Raw genomic sequence first — 16893 nt, forward strand, 5'->3', positions numbered from 1 at the left:
AGCATGTCAGATAAATTTTGTCTCATAAGTGTTTTTGTCACTAATGCCAAAGGGGGAGATTGTTGGCATTATGATACATTTTTTTGTCATTAGTTACAACACTTATTGGATTCTGAATACTTACCGAGCTCACACCGGAAACCAAGCTTTACCTAGTTCTCAGTGTTTACCGAGTAATCAAGGTGAACAAAGAAGTCAGTGTTTACTGAGTAATCAAGGTGAACAAAGAAGTCAGTGTTTATCGAGTAATCAAGGTGAACAAAGAAGTTAGTGGTTACCGAGTAATCAAGGTGAACAAAGAAGTCAGTGTTTACCAAGTGATCAAGGTGAACAAAGCAATCAATGTTTACCGAGTGTTCAAGATAAAGAAAGGAATCAGTTTTTACCGAGTAAAGATGTACTAAGATGTAACCGAGAACTTCATGATAACCGAGCTTCTGAGGTTATCAAGGAAATTAATTTTTACCGAGCTCAAACGAATATCAAGGAAACTAACTATCACCGAGTCACAAGGTTCTATCAAGTATTTCCTTTGATCACCGAGCAACAGTTCAGACAGAAGTATTCACCGAGTGACATCTCTTCTACCGAGTCTCCAGTGGTTACCGAGTTCAGAACTATTCGAAGTGTTTAGTATGAACTGTGCCTTCACTTCTACCGAGTGCATGACGATGTCAAGTAACGCAGTGGACGCCGAGTATCAGAAGGACACTGAGTCAGTTCAGTGAACCTGAGTTTTTACCTTGGGCCGACTTTGTATAGAGATTTGCACTTGTTGTTTTAGCCGACCTTGCATATATTGTTTAGCTGACCTTGCATGTATTATTTATATGGATAGCATATATATGCAATGTATTGTATCATTCAAATGAACAGTTATGGCAATGGTAATAAGTGGAAATATGAAAGTGTGAATGTGTGAAAGTGCGAAAGATATACATGCGTGCGAAAGTATGTGGGCTGAATTGTGAAGATATTCAGCAGGGCTAGTTTTGAAGCAGAAAAGTTTTATCTATCACATCAAGGTGAATCAGAGCATAGCGGATCTTATCAGCAATCAGTTGTAATCAGATCCACTGTTTCATTCTAACAGGTGAATCAGTTTTTGCAAATCCTTTAACAGGGTAGACTTAAAAGTCTTTTGTAAATCTCCTAACAGAGTGCATACTTTATTGTATGTTTGAAAATCCTCTAACAAGGTGGATCTAGTGATCCTTTGTGCTCCTAACAGGGCAGATCACCAGAAGTGGTCATTGTAAGCCTTAACCGGCCAACTTCATACTGCAGTAACGAAGTTTGTGAGTTTCATCCCCACCCCAGTTTTACTTTCTATTTGGAAGGTTTCTGGGTCACCAAATCTGTGTGTTCAAGTATTGCAAATGATTTTTTTTCATGCTTACAATAGGTTACTTGGATGAATGATGAATATATCAGTATACAGTTTTATTGTTTGAAATTTTAGAAGTTACTGATTCACCCCTCCCCTCTCAGTAACTTGTCATATCTTGAATATTTCCAACAGGTGTGACCCGATTGATACTAATTTTTTTTGCTGATTCCCAACTTTATTTGCAGCATTGTCTTCAATAGTTATTCCTTCATAGAAGTATACAAAGGATCTATAATCTTCTGATTGCTTAGTTCCATCAACCTGAACTTTTGCATGCTCATCAAAATTTAAATTTTTACTCTCTACAATCTTGTTAGTGTTAGTATTCAAACACTTATATGCCTTACTTCCAGTGGAGTATCCAAGGAATATGCCTTCATTACTCTTTGCATCAAACTTGCCATTTCTAGTATCTTTAAGAATGTAGCATTTACAACCAAATACTTTGAAATGTTTTACATTAGGTGAGTGACCATACCATAGTTCAAGAGGTGTTGTATTTGTACCTTTCTTGACTTGGACTCTATTCAGAGAGTAAATAATAGTGCTTATAGTTTCTCTCCAATATTTTAGAGTAACATTTTTCTCCATCATCAAGGTTCTTGCACAATCTATCACTGACATATTCCTTCTTTCAGCAATACCATTTTGAGGTGGAGTTCTTGGTGCTAATGTTTGCCTTATGATAGCTTTATCATTGCAGAATATTTCAAATTATTTTGATGTAAACTCACCTCCTTTTTCTGACCTTAGACATTTCAGACTCTTCCCTATTTTCTTCTCATCTCTAGCCAAATAAAACTTGAACATTTGAAATGCATTAGATTTTTGCTTTAAAAACATAGCAGTCATCATCCTTGAATAGTCATCTACAAATAGCATTATGTATTTGTCTCCTATGTAACTTTGTACTTCTATTGGACCACATAAGTTTGTATGGACTAGCTCTAGTACTTCTTTGGAATTGTATGTTTTGCTTTTGAAACTAGACTTGGTCATCTTCCCTAGTTGACATTGTTTGCACATTGTGTTTTCAGGTTTCTTTAGTTTAGGCAACCCTCTAACTTTCTTCTTTTTTCTAATGCTAATTAGATTGTCATAATTAACATGACACAATCTTCTATACCACAACCACACATCATCAAGTCTAACAAAAAGACAAGTTGCATCTTTCTTATCTAGGTAAAATAGATTACTCTTAGTTTGTTCACCTTTTCCTATTAGATTTCTATCAATGTCATAGATCTTGGCAGTTTTATTTCCAAACTCTCCTTTGTAACCTACATTGCCTAACTGTAATACACTCAACAAGTTGTAGTTTAGTCCTTCAACATAGTATGCATTATCACATGAAATCTTCTTTGTAAGTTTAATGGAACCTTTTCCTTTCATTTGACATGAAGCATCATTTCCAAATCTAACACTATTTCCATCATACTAAGTAAAGGTAATAAACTTACTTTTATCTATTGTCACGTGATGTGAGCATCCACTCTCTATGATCCACTTGTCATTCTTGTTCACACAGGTGACAAATGCTGTTGCTTCATCTTCATCTTCATCTGATTCATCCTTTATGGCCACATAGACTACTTCATCATCATTCTCATCAGAATCTTCTTCAACAATGTAGCATCTTTTGCCTTTGTCCATGTAGTCTCTGCTATCATCTTCTCTTTTATTCTTATACTTGTTTCCTTCTTTGTAGTTCTTCTTCTATGTACATCTTGCAATAATATGACCTACTTCATTGCAATTGAAACAAATGATAGGGAGTTTACCTTTGAATTTATCTTTGCCTCTTTGGAATCTCCTAGCCAGTAGTGCTTCCAACTATTCCAAATCTTCCTCATCTGTGCTGCTATCACTAGATGGATGCATTCCTTTTGTACTTTTCTTTTTTGATGTCACTTCCTCAATGTCTTTCATTCTCAACTTGGCCTTGAATGTAATTCAAGGTTCTTAGGTCTATAGTTGTCAAAATTGGACAACTCAAATGTAGTAAGTCTTCCCACTATTCCTTAAAAGGTTAATACATTTTCTAGTATACACCTTAACTCTTAAATGGCTAAAAATATAATAACATAGATAGGGATTAGGGTTCTCAAGTATTTTCTATTGACAATCTCTTCTTCTAATTGACCACCTAGACTTCTTATTGCACTTACCACTTCTTTCATTCTGGATCCATACTGAGTAGCATTGTCTCCTTCCTCCATTTTCATGTCATCAAAATTTCCTCTAAGGCTTTCTCTCTTTTCTCTTTGAACATTCTAATCTCCTCCATAGATATCTGATAGGGCTTTCCACATCTTGAATGTAGTATCACATCCTTTGATGTCATCATCCTTTCTTTTGTTCAAATCATTTGTAGTAAGAGGTCCAGCTGGTTCTACATGTTCTGTTCCAATTGAGGTTTTTGCATAATCACCTATTGATGTAAGGTGCAATTTCATCAGACTCTACCATGCAACAAAGTTGTCTTTGTTGAGCTTGGGAACTTCTCTCTTGGACATCTTGATCTTCCTGCTTCTAGTACCTTGAAACAATTAGCAGATGGCTCTGATACCAATTGTTAGAAATGTTTTAGAATAACTGAAGGAGGGGGCGAGGGGGGGGGGGGGGTGTGAATCAGTTATTCAATGTCCAACTATCCAATTCAAACTATTCATACATCCAAGCTTTAATTTTCCTATTCAGCAAGTCACTGCAAATCAACATATCAACATAACACATAAAAAGATCAACACATAACACAATGATTTATGTGGAAATCCAATTTGGGAGAAACCACCAATAACATGCTACTCAATTCTCACTCTTCTGAAGTGATGCCCTATGAAAGGCCTACCCTATTAAAGACTTACAAAACACTCTCAAATCTAACCTTGTTAGAGGATTTAACCACCCTATTAGAAGTGGGCTTGGTTAGAGGACTTTAGAACATTCACTTGGAATGTCACCCTGTTAAAGGAATTACAAATGGCTATTAAACAAACGTAAGTCCATAGGATTTTTATATCTAATATAATTTCTAGAGAGTATTAGAAAGTCTTTGATCAGATTACAACATACAACTTAACTTGCAGATCTCAGATCACTCTTTAGCTCTTCACATTGCCTGGCCTTCAATCTCTGCAACTCTGTCAGCTTGCTCTCCTTTCAAGCTTTGTCTCCTTGAGTCTCCATGCTCAATGTACCAGTGCAATCATCTTTCTCTGACCACTTGTCGAAGTAGACCCTTTGTGCTCTTCCTTCTCCTTGATGCCTTCTCCTTGACACCCTTCTAATTACTTCACAATTTTGGCACTTCAGCAGCAACACTTGCTTCTCAATCTGTAATTTTTTTTGGCACTTGAACTTTACTCAGCACTTGAAGTTTACTCGACACACACTAGATTTTCCTTTTGCTTGGCTCTAATTGAGAATTTTCTTAGCTTCAATTAGCTTGCTTGACACCTACTGATGAACTTAGTTTAATCTTTGCAGTCAATCTTATTACAAATCATTCCTCCAATGTTTCTAAGTGTGACCAACCTTTGTATCTTCAAGTATGTTATCAATACATCATTTAACCATTATCTTAACTAATCCTTGCACTCCATTTCAATATCATAACTCAACCTTTCCTTTAGGTACTCTTGTTACATCTTGTTGATCAAATCCTCTTCATCAATCAACTAAGTGACAGTACTTGGATCTTATAAGCAAATGTCATTCCTACACATAGCAGGTTTGACATCAATGACAAAACAATGATTGAAAACATTCTTTTAACAAAAATCTCCCTCTTTCAATGAATCTTCTTCATCAATGATCTTTTTGATCAGATTTCCAATAGTATGACACAAGATATGATTACCCATAAACCCTCCAAAAAGAAGGTAAAACTGGGGTGGGGATGATGCCTATAAATCTTCACTACTACAATAATAAAGTGCATCCAATGAAGGTTATAATGTTTGATCATGAAACATGATCTGCCCTATGAAAGGTCTGCCCTATTAAAAGCTTACAAAGACTGTTAAGTCTTCCCTTGTTAGAAGTATGCCTAACTAAAGAACTTTAACTCACAATTAAGTAAGCACCTTGTTAGAGGATTTCAATATAGCCTATTAGGACAACTCTATTAAGAGATTTAACTAATTCACCTTTTAGAATGTCTCAAAAATGATCCTATGATTAGCACTTTGTTGCTTGATGTCAGGTTGCCTATATTGATGTGTACTTGATCCTTTCTGATCAGATGTCTCTTTGATGTCCACTGTATCCTTGCCTCAGTTATCCTTTAACTAATTTTGCAATGAAACAAAAATCATAATACCTTGGTCACCATGAATGTCGAGTTTGCACATGCAAACTCTCCTTCTCTACTCTTTGAACATTTAGGGTTTTTCCTCCTTAAGAAGACCTAGGTGACTTAGGATTAGGTATGAATTAATGACTGTGATTCACCCATATTTTCACTTAAATATTTCCTTTTATTGATTGGATGCATGTAATACATAGGGATTCATACTTAAAAATTATCCTTATCAACAAAATATCATAAATCTGCCTAAGTTATCTTTAAAAAGGTTTACATAGCAGTTTGTGCCAAAACAAACAATTATGTCAAAACTGTGTTACTCAACATCTAAAGTCCCTGTTGCTTGTCACTAACTATAACTTCAATTCTCTCACTCAACATTTGAATGACTTGACATGCACTCTACTTGCTCAACACTTGAATCACTCGACATATATTATCTGCTCGACACTTGAATGACTCGACACATGAGTGGCTCGACACTCACTATTTACTTGGCATGCTCTAACTTATATGTTGTCCTTAACGTATGTTACTTGTTTGGCATGAACTAAGTAAATGACTTAAGTGTATATACACTCACTTGTCAAAACCATTCTTAGATTAACAATCTCCCCCTCTGACATGAGTGTCAAAAACACTTGGTCATGCATTAATGATCTTATCCTTATGAGCATAACATAGATTTCTATTAGGCTTCTATACAAAATTTAAAAATATCAAAATTTTGCAGCACATGACTTCTTAGTCACCTCAAAATTTCATAACTCCCCCTAAGTTGATTGTTTAGTTAAGTTCTATACTCTATATAAAAAATCTTTCTCTTACTGAGTAGATTTGCATAAACTAATACTCTGTCTCTATTTTTGTCTAAGCTGATATTTTGGTCTTTTGTGTTAGAATTTCTTTAGAATAATTAAGAGGGGGGGGGGGGAGAGGGTGGGGGGGTGGGTGGGGGTTGAATCAGTTATTCAAGGTCCAAATGTCCTATTCAAACTTTTCACTAAGTATAGTGAGCCCATTCAACTTATCATTCATCCAAACTTTAACTTTACTAATCAACAAGTTACTATAAATCAACATGCAAGCATAACACATAAGAAATCAACACATAACATAGTGATTTATGTGGAAACCCAATTTGGGAAAAACCGCTAGTAACATGCTACTCAATTTTCACTCTTTTGAAGTGATGCCCTGTGAAAGGTCTACCCTGTTAAAAGCTTAGAACACATTGTCAAATGTGGCCTTGTTAGAAGTGGGCCTGGTTAGAGGACTTTAGAACATTCATTTGGAATGCTACCCTATTAAAGGATTTACAAATGGCTATTAAACCAACCTAAGTCCATAGGATTTTTAGATCTAATACAATTGCTAGAGAACATTAGAAAATATTTGACCTGACTACAACATACAACTTATCTTGTAGATCTGAGATCACTTCTCAACTCATACCCTTGCTTGGCCTTCAACCTCTACAACTCTGACAGTTTGCCCTCCTTTCAAGCTTAGTCTCCTTGATTCTCCTTACTCAATGTACTAGTGCAATCATCTCTTCATGATCACTCATAGAAGAAGAGCCTATATGCTCTTCCTTCTCCTAGATGTCTCCTCCTTGACACCCTTCTAACCACTTTGCATATTTGGCTCTTCAACAACAACAGTATCAACAACTCTTTGCTTCTTGGTCTATGAATCCTTAAATAGAAGTCTTGGATTTCCTTTTCTTGTTTGATTCTTCAAATTCTTTAATTTCAATTTGTATGGATTAGGTAGGATTCATTGCATCTAACCTATATTTTGTTTCCTCTAGAAATTTCTTGAATAATCCTTTAGAATTCGCACAAAAATGGTTTACATAAGATTCTGTGCCACCAACTCATCATCTTTATCCTCCGACTTGTTCACAAAATTTAGTGTAACCACTTTGTTAGCTTAGATTTGGCAAATCTTCGTCATTTGAAATAATGCAGTAGCTTGACACTATTGAAATACTAGTGCTCGACACATACTGTATTACTTGACACCTACTATGTTTTTCCTGATGCTCGACACTTGAAGATTACTTGACACCAACTAAGAATTTTCTGATGCTCGATACCTCATCTTTACTTGGCACATACTATAATTTTTTGTTACTCGACTCCTACTGAGAATTTTTTTGGCTTTAACTAACTTGCTTGGCACCCATTAAAGATCTTAGTTTAAGCTTCACAATCAACCTTGTTACAACTTCTTCCTCCAATGTGTCCAAGTGTGACCAATCTCTGTATTTTTGAGTATGCTATCAATACATGATTTAACCATTGTCTTAACTAATCCTTGCACTTCATTACAACATCATAACTCAACCTTTCCCTTAGGTTCTCTTGTTACATCTTTTTGATCAAATCCTCTTCATCAATCAACTAAGTGATAGTAATTGGATCTTATAAGAAAATGTCATTCCTACAAGTAGCAGGTTTGACGTCAATGACAAAACAATGATTGAAAAACATTCTCTTCCTTCTTTCCAACAATCTCCCTCTTTGATCTTCAACAATGAGCTTTTCAATCATATTTTCAACAATCTCCCTCTTTGGCATCTCAAATTCATGCTTCATTTGACATCTCAAATTCATGCTTCATTTGATTAGCAAAATATTTGCAAAGAACATCTTTTCCTCCAAATATTATATCATCAACAAAGATTTCTGATATCAAAATGTCTTTATCTTTTTCAGCTTTGATGTACAAGTTGTTGTTGTCATCCGTTTTCTCAAATCCTATCTTCACAAGATATTTGTGTAGTCTCTCATACCATGCTCTAGGTGCTTGCTTCAATCCATAAATTGCCTTGTGCAGTTTGCACACCATGTCCTTATTTTTCACATCAACAAATCTCTCTAGTTGTTCTATGTAGACTTCCTCTTCCAGTATACCATTCAGAAATGTAGATTTAACATCCATTTGTTACACTTTGAAACCTTTGTATGTAGCATATGCAAGCAATTTTTTTACTCCCTCCATTCTTGCAACAGGGGAAAATGTTTCTCCGTAATCCAGTCCTTCTTGTGCATAGCGTTTGCAAACTAGTCTGGATTTGTTTCTAGTTATCTCACCATTCTCATCAAGTTTGTTTCTAAACACCCATTTGGTACCAATCACATTCTTATCAACTGGTCTAGGAACTAGAGACCATGTTTTTTTCTTCTCAATCTGATCTATTTCTTCTTCCATGGCTTTATACCAGCCATCATCTTGTAATGCATCTTTCACTATTTTAGGTTCAACCTTGCTTAACAGACATGATTCATTCCTGAGCCTATTCCTTGTCATTGGTCTAGCATCTATGTCACCAATGATTTTATTTGTAGGGTGATGTCTTCTCACATAATTTTCTAACCTTGGTTATGTACTTCTTTCCATGTTTAGTCCTTTAGCTTCAAAATCATTTTGTTCTTCTTCATCTGGCATTCCATCATTCCTTTCATGTGTATTTTTTTCAGAGTCAGAATGTGCATTTTCTACATTTTGCAGCTTAGCTTTTGAATGTAGCTCAGCATTCATAGGCTAAAACTCGGCAGATACTGAAGTTTGTTGCTAATTCCCAACTTGATTTGTAGCATTGTCTTCAAGAGTCATTCCTTCATAGAAGTATACAAAGAATCAATAATCCTCTGTTTGCTTTGACTCATCAACCTAAACTTCTGCATGCTCATAAAAATTTACATTTGCACTCTTCACAATCTTATTAGTGTTAGTATTCAAACACTTATATGCTTTACTTGTAGTGGAGTATTCAAGGAATATGCCTTCATCACTTTTTGCAGCAAACTTACCATTTCTAGTATCTTTAACAATATAGCATTGACAACCAAATACTTTGAAATGTTTAACATTGGGTGAGTGACCATACCATAATTCAAAAGGTGTTGTATTTGTACCTTTTTTGACTTGAACTCTATTTAGTGTGTAGACTGCAGTACTTACAACATCTCTCCAGTACTTTAGTGCAACATTTTCCTCCATCATCAAAGTTCTAGCACAGTCAATCACTAACCTATTCCTTCTTTCAGCAATACCATTCTGTGGTGAAGTTCTTGGTGCTGATGTTTGCCTTTTGATACCTTTATCATTGCAAAATATTTCAAACTCCTTTGATGTAAACTCACCTCCTCTTTCTGATCTTAAGCATTTCAGGCTCTTTCCTGTTTCCTTCTCAACTCTGGCCAAATACCACTTAAACGTTTGAAATGCATCAAATTTTTTCTTTAAAAGCATAGCATTCATCATCCTAAAATAGTCATCTACAAATAGCATTATGTATCTATCTCCTAGGTAGCTTTGCACTTTTATTAGACCACATAAGTCTGTATGGACTAACTCTAGTACTTCCCTGGAAGTGTATGTTTTTCTTTTGAAACTATACTTAGTCATCTTTCCTAGTTGACATTGTTTGCACATTGTATTTTCAGGTTTCTTCAACTTGGGCAACCCTTTGACTTTGTTCTTCTTGTTGATGCTAATCAGATTATCAAAGTTAACATGACACAACCTTTTATGCCAAACCACACATCATCAAATCTAACAACAAGACATGTTGCATCTTCCATATCTAGGTAAAATAGATTACTCCTAGTTTTTTCACCTTTTCCTATCAAATTTCCATCAGTGCCATAGATTTTGGCAGTTTTGTTTCCAAATTCATCTTTGCAACCTACATTGCCTAACTGTGATACACTCAACAAGTTGTAGTTCAATCTTTTAACATAGTATGCATTATCACATGAAATTTTTTCTATAAGCTTAATAGAACCTTTTCCTTTGATTTGACATGGGGCATCATTAACAAATCTAACAATATTTCTATCATATTAAGTAACGGTAATGAACTTACTTGTATCTCCTGTCATGTGATGTGAGCATCCACTATCTATGATCCACTTGTCATTCTTGTTCACACAAGTAACCAATGTTGTTGCTTCATCTTCTTATTTATCTAATTCATCCTTCATGACTACATAGACTACTTCATCATCATTCTCATCAAAATCTTCTTCAACAATGTAGCATCTTTTGCCTTTCTCCTTGTAGTCTTTGCTATCATCTTCTCTCTTGTTCCTATACTTGTTTCCTTCTTTGTAGTTCTTCTTCTGTGTATATATTGCAGCAATATGACCTACTTCATTGCAATTGAAACATATGATAGGATTAGATTTGGTAAATCTTCGTCTTTTGAAATACTGTAGTAGCTCGACACTATTGAGATACTGGTGCTCGACACATACTGTGTTACTTGACACCTACTATGTTTTTCCTAATGCTTTGGAGCTAAAGATCACTTAGCACCAACTAATAATTTTCTCATGCTTGGCATCTGATCTTTACTCGGCACATACTATAATTTTTTGTTACTCGGCTCCTACTGAGAATTTTCTCAGCTTCAACTAACATGCTCGACACCCAATAAAGATCTTAGTTTAAGCTTTGCAATCAACCTTATTACAACTTCTACCTCCAACGTGTCTAAGTGTGACCAACCTCTATATTTTTGAGTATCCTATCAATACATCATTTAACCATTGTCTTAATTGATCCTTGCACTTCATTACAAACTCAACCTTTCCCTTAGGTTCTCTTGTTACATCTTGTTGATCAAATCCTCTTCATCAATCAAGTGATAGTAATTGGTGTAGACACCTAAAAATCCTTTAGAAAATAATATTTTTATTTTCTGAAAAAAATCCCTGATGACATCATCATTAATTAATTAATTAATTAATTAATTTTTATGCCATTAAATCCATTTATCTTAATTAAAAATATTTAATTAAGGAATCCCTCCCAAAAATGTTTAAATCTTATTTAAACATTATTTCTTTATTTATTAATTATTTAATTAATAAATTGACCAAAAATCCTAAAATAAATAAAAAAATTTATTTTTTGCCCAAAACTTGGCCAATTTCCTTAAGACCACTAACCTCTTCCAAAATCTTCTAATCCTTCTTTAATTTTGATTAAAGGCTAATCCCATCATTTCCTACCCCTAATCCCAACTCAAAATATTTAATCAAGATTAAATATTAATCCTCATGTTTATTAAAAAAGTTTTAATAAATATCTCCTCAACCCAAACCCTTGAAATAAATAAAACTTTATTTATTTCATAAAATCTTATCCTAGGAAGTTCTAGACTCTTCTAGAAAGTCTTCATCCTCATCCAAAGCCTAGACTCTTCTAGAAGATGTCTTTAACCCTAATCCTAATCCCCTCCTAACCTTGTCACATTCCCTAAACATGGGTTAAGACTTGCTAACTCAAGCCAAAGTTAACAAATATCTCCTCCTTCACCCACCCTCATTAATTGCAATCCACTTGCCATCCACTTGCCTAGTCCTAAGCCATCTCTAACCCTTCCTCTAATCATTTTTACAACCCTAAGAAAGCTTAAAACCTCCCTAAACCCTCAAATTCGAATTTCATGGTATCTCTCACAAATATATTCAACCACAAAACTTTATAAATCCCACAAAGTCATAAATGTTCTTACAAAGCACTTATGAAGGGTCTTTATGAAGCTTTTATCCCTTGAGCCTCCTTTGTTGACTCATCCTTCCCCTTTCCTCCATCCTCTCACCACCCTGATTGGTTGTAAGGAAGCATAATCCATGTGCTCTCCTCTCATGCAATCTGAGCCTTCTATAAGCTTTTTCCCATCCTTGCATCTTAGCCCTCAATCCCTCAAGCCTCTTGCCTATAAATTGGATCCTTCCCCTTTGCAAAATAACACAATCCATGAAGTAAAGTCATAATGCCATTTTAAGAAGCCATTTTACATCAAAACCATACAATCACACCCAAATTTCAACTCCATTTGAAGCCCTTTTTTGAAGCATAAGCTTGAGCATACATCCTATCTATTTAGACAAAGCCACTCAACAAGAGAGCTTCTTATTGAGAGAGTCCATTAATGGCTCATATTCTCAATTGAGAGCTCATCTTAGTCTATCTTGAAGTTTATGAATTTTGTTTAGTTTGTAGAAGCTTTATTTAAATTTGGTTTCTATTAGCATACTAACATTGCTCATATACATTTTGGCATGCCCGGTGGGACCCCGCATGGGTCATCTTCATTAGCTTTTTTAGTCAAGTTTCGTATGTCATTTGCTGATTTTGGCTAATTTTGCTTATTTTTGTGATTGGTAGGATTGTATAAATTGGTTTTGTAGGTCCACATGAGCATGAAGAAGACAAAGGAACTCATAGTCTATCTCATAGTATTTGCAGATTTTTCAAGCTTATAGGTGGACAAAGCACTTGGAATTCTTCTTCCTCTTCTTGTCTATATTCTTCTTATTCCATCTACTTCTTCTTCTTCTTCTTGTGGGAGATCTTGGCCATTTTTTTTTTTTTTAAGGAAGCAAAATCATACACACTTCTTTTTAGTGCTTAAAATGAACCCCCAAATCATACTTAAATCCATTAAAAAATTAAAAATTTGCAAAAAAGAAAAAATCTTTTAACAAGTGAAACTAAACCAATCTAATCATTTGCATCCTTGCAAAATCAAGGTTTTAAATGCATTCATGCAAAGTTAGGAACACTTCATTTTTGGGAATTTAAAAAGAATTTCAAGTTTCCATTTCAAAAAGTTCAAAATCAACACTAAGTGCACACTAAAATCTAAATCAAACTCAAAGCATCAATCAAGGATAAAATGAACCTCATTTGCAAATATTTTAAAGTTCTTTTAAAAATATCATGAAAACTAAGAGTCCTAAATGGTTGTCAAAAATTGTCCTAAAAGCTTTGTTATTTGTTCCAAACAAATGTCTTGTTGCAAAATCTTGAATGTATCTTAGGTTTTTCATGCATCAAAACAATCTAGGAATATCATTTTTGGGCTTAAAATATGCAAACTAGAACACAAAATCTTGAATGAAAACCAAAGTCCAAAGAGTCATTTTCACTTTTGAGTCCAAAACAATCTTGAATGATCTAAAGTTAAAACAAAGCACTTCAAAGTTCTTAAAACAACACACAAAATCTCAATCTTGAATGCTCAAAGGAAAAAACTTGAATGTTTAATCACTTGTCTTTGAATGCATGTTGCTAAAATCACTCTTGAGTGCCATGGATTAAAATCAAAGTTTGTTTTTTTATGGATGCATGATTAAAACAAAAAATCCAATCTTGAATGCCATAGATCAAATAATCATCTTTTGGAGCATAAAAAGAATCTACATTTTTGTAATCTTTTAAGTTATAAAAACAAATAAAAATGCTTTGAGTGAGTTTGTCATTGGAATCACCCTCTTTAATCACCCATCAATTTAACCATTGGTTGCAATCTCAGTGCCATCTATGGGGATGGGTCCAACTAAGAGGGTGTTAAGTGCTCCACGCAAATCAAACTCCATTCACTTGGATTTTTAGTGGTTTTTCTAAGTTAGAAAATTCCTTGAATGCGCATTAATCTTGCTCACACTTCATTTGGGCATAAAAATTGGACAAATCTTGACGTGGAGGGCCTTTGGGTGTGCGCTTGAAATCGAATCTCACACACCTTTTTTTTGGGCTTAAAATAAACTCACACTCAATCTTGAATGCCTTAAAGAAAAATCAATCAATACTTGACGTGGAGGGCCTTCGGGCGCACGGGTTTACCTTCTTGTTGACCCTAACTCTTCTTCTGGTTCGCATTCTTTGATCAATTTTATTTTTGTTGACGCTTCAAAGTTAGAATAAACATTGTATCTTAAGCATGAGTGCTTGCAAAGTCTAGATCAGAAAACTTAAGCGTCATTTGGTAAAAGAAAAAGCGTGTTTTTTAGCCCAAGATCATCCAAGTCTTCTCTCCCCTTGTCGTCTTTCGAGGCCATCTTGGGTGCATAAGATTAGGATCCAAAATCTTGTCTTAGCTTTTTAGGAGGCCTGCTTGGGGATTTCATCACCCCTTGGGACGACCTCAACTCCAGCGTTCCGGCGGAGTATAAAGATCAGGAGGTGAATCCAAAGACACCTCTCTTGGGATCAAGATTTTGTCACTCGGGCTAAGCCTCAAAGAACTTTATACCCTTGAGAAGTGAAAGAGGAGAAGTGGGTTACCGCTCCTCTTGGCTGTGTGACATCTTTTTGGTTTCATCTATCGATTTGGGCCTCATGTACCTTGCGTATATCGAGGACTCCCTAGCTATAACAAATTTCATCCTTGTAGAAAGCTTCCTAGGATGTTGGTGTGTTTGACGTGCTTGCTCAAAACTTTTGTCTGCTTATTTGTTCATAGCTTTTGAATGAATGTTTGCCAACTTTGGTCAAAATCCCAAAAAAGCAAAACTCTCCCAGCTCAAGGCATACTTAGCGTAGTCACTGCCTTATCAGAAAATTATCCAAGCTCCCCCACTGCAACCGAATCTATCTAGTTCTTTGCCTTAGAACAATCCCAAATCCAAAGTCCATCCAAATCATCCCCCCAGCTAGCTAGCAACCCAATCCAAAATCGCCCAAGCCTTTAAAGAGTTGTTGTCACTTTGCCAAAATTTGCTATCCAATCAGTCAATCCGACCAATCCACCAGCCTCACCACGGTTATACTTTTGATAGAGCTTTGTCTAGGGTAATCTAGCTTTGTCACCTGTTATCCCTCATCACCTTGAGCTAAAGGTTGGGATCCACAAGTGATCAATCTCGTGTCATGCCCATAGGATCATTAGTCTATTCTTAGGTTGGCACAATCTCCACCAATCCAACGCATAGGAAAGCAAAACTCTCACTTTTTGACAGCATGCCCTTGAAGTCTTCCATCCACAGGAAAGCCAAAAATCTCCAGCCAATCCTCCTTAGGTTTGTCATGCAACTTTGACTCTCCCTAGGAAATCTTTCATCAGCCAATCCAAAATCTGTGCTTAACCCAAATCCAACCATGAGCTTCCATGTTCATCCATACGCAAGACCCCATCCCCATCAAACTCATCATCAAAGCATGAAGTACCAATCCTATCATGATGTGTTTGGTCGCATTGTCCTTGCTCCCGCCACCTCCTATTCCAATGATGATGAAAATCTTGTTGACTATGACGGGTATATTGAAAGCCTTAGAAACATTCCCCCAAGCATCCCCCAAAATCCAAGAGTTATTCCAAACTATCTAGTCATGCCATCTGATATTCCAGCTTCCCCTCCATCACCCCATCAACCAAGCTTCCAATCTTCCACCCCCATCACACTAGCTATTCCTGTCAATCCACCTCCACCTTCGACACACGAGTCTCCAAGGAATCTCCTAGAGGAAATACAAGAAAAGTTGCCTCCAATAGTCGATAAGCCATGTCATCTAATCCAACCATGTGAAGTAGTCAGCGATGAAGCTTCCCCATCTATAATATCACCTCCATCTCCCATAGCTATCATCCCCATACCATCCATCAAATTGCTTAAAATCCTTCCACTTCCTGCAAGCATCAAAATCCCACCACCTATCAAATCCCTCCAAATCCTATCCACATCGCCTCCAAGAATTTCCCAAATCTCTCGTAATGACCCTTATGCATCCATCTTCTACTCACCCATCTCCACTACTGAATCTCCCATCTATCCATCCGCTGCCTTTGAAGAATCCATCCCTTCACCTCCTATCGCACCATCCACTCCAAACCAATCCTATCAAGATCCTTCCCAAAAGCATGTTGACATCCCCCAAAGCATAAATGAAGATATCATCATACCATGTCTTCCATCCATAGTGCAGTCACCATCTCCTCCATCTCCAAAACCTCAAGCCATATCTCCTCCACTACAAGATATCTTGTCATCCCACCAGCTACATCAAGATCCTATCCTTCCATCCCCCCCGCTCCATGCTTCCATCTTACCACCTATCCAAGCTATTCCACCATCTATAATCTACCCTCTTGGTTCACTTACATTCATCCACGGTGGCCCTCTCTCAGCAGAAGAATTAAGAACAGTATCTCCCCATTGCAATACACCTAATAAATCACTTCTACCATTTTCTGCAAGAAAAAAGTTTCCTCAGCTTGTTCAAATGCTCAATCAATGGCATTATCAAGGTCAAGGTTTAGGACCACAAGAGCAAGGAATCAGAGAGCCTATTATTGCACAAAAAAATCTAGGATTTCATGGTCTTGGATATGTATCCAAAGGCTCACCATCTAAAGGTGTTGGTACACCACACCCCCAAACCAAGCCTA

The sequence above is a fragment of the Cupressus sempervirens genome, chromosome 6, assembly GCF_028749045.1.
Source record: "Cupressus sempervirens isolate cs-2001-9-10 chromosome 6, ASM2874904v1, whole genome shotgun sequence".
Taxonomy (NCBI): Eukaryota; Viridiplantae; Streptophyta; class Pinopsida; order Cupressales; family Cupressaceae; genus Cupressus; species Cupressus sempervirens.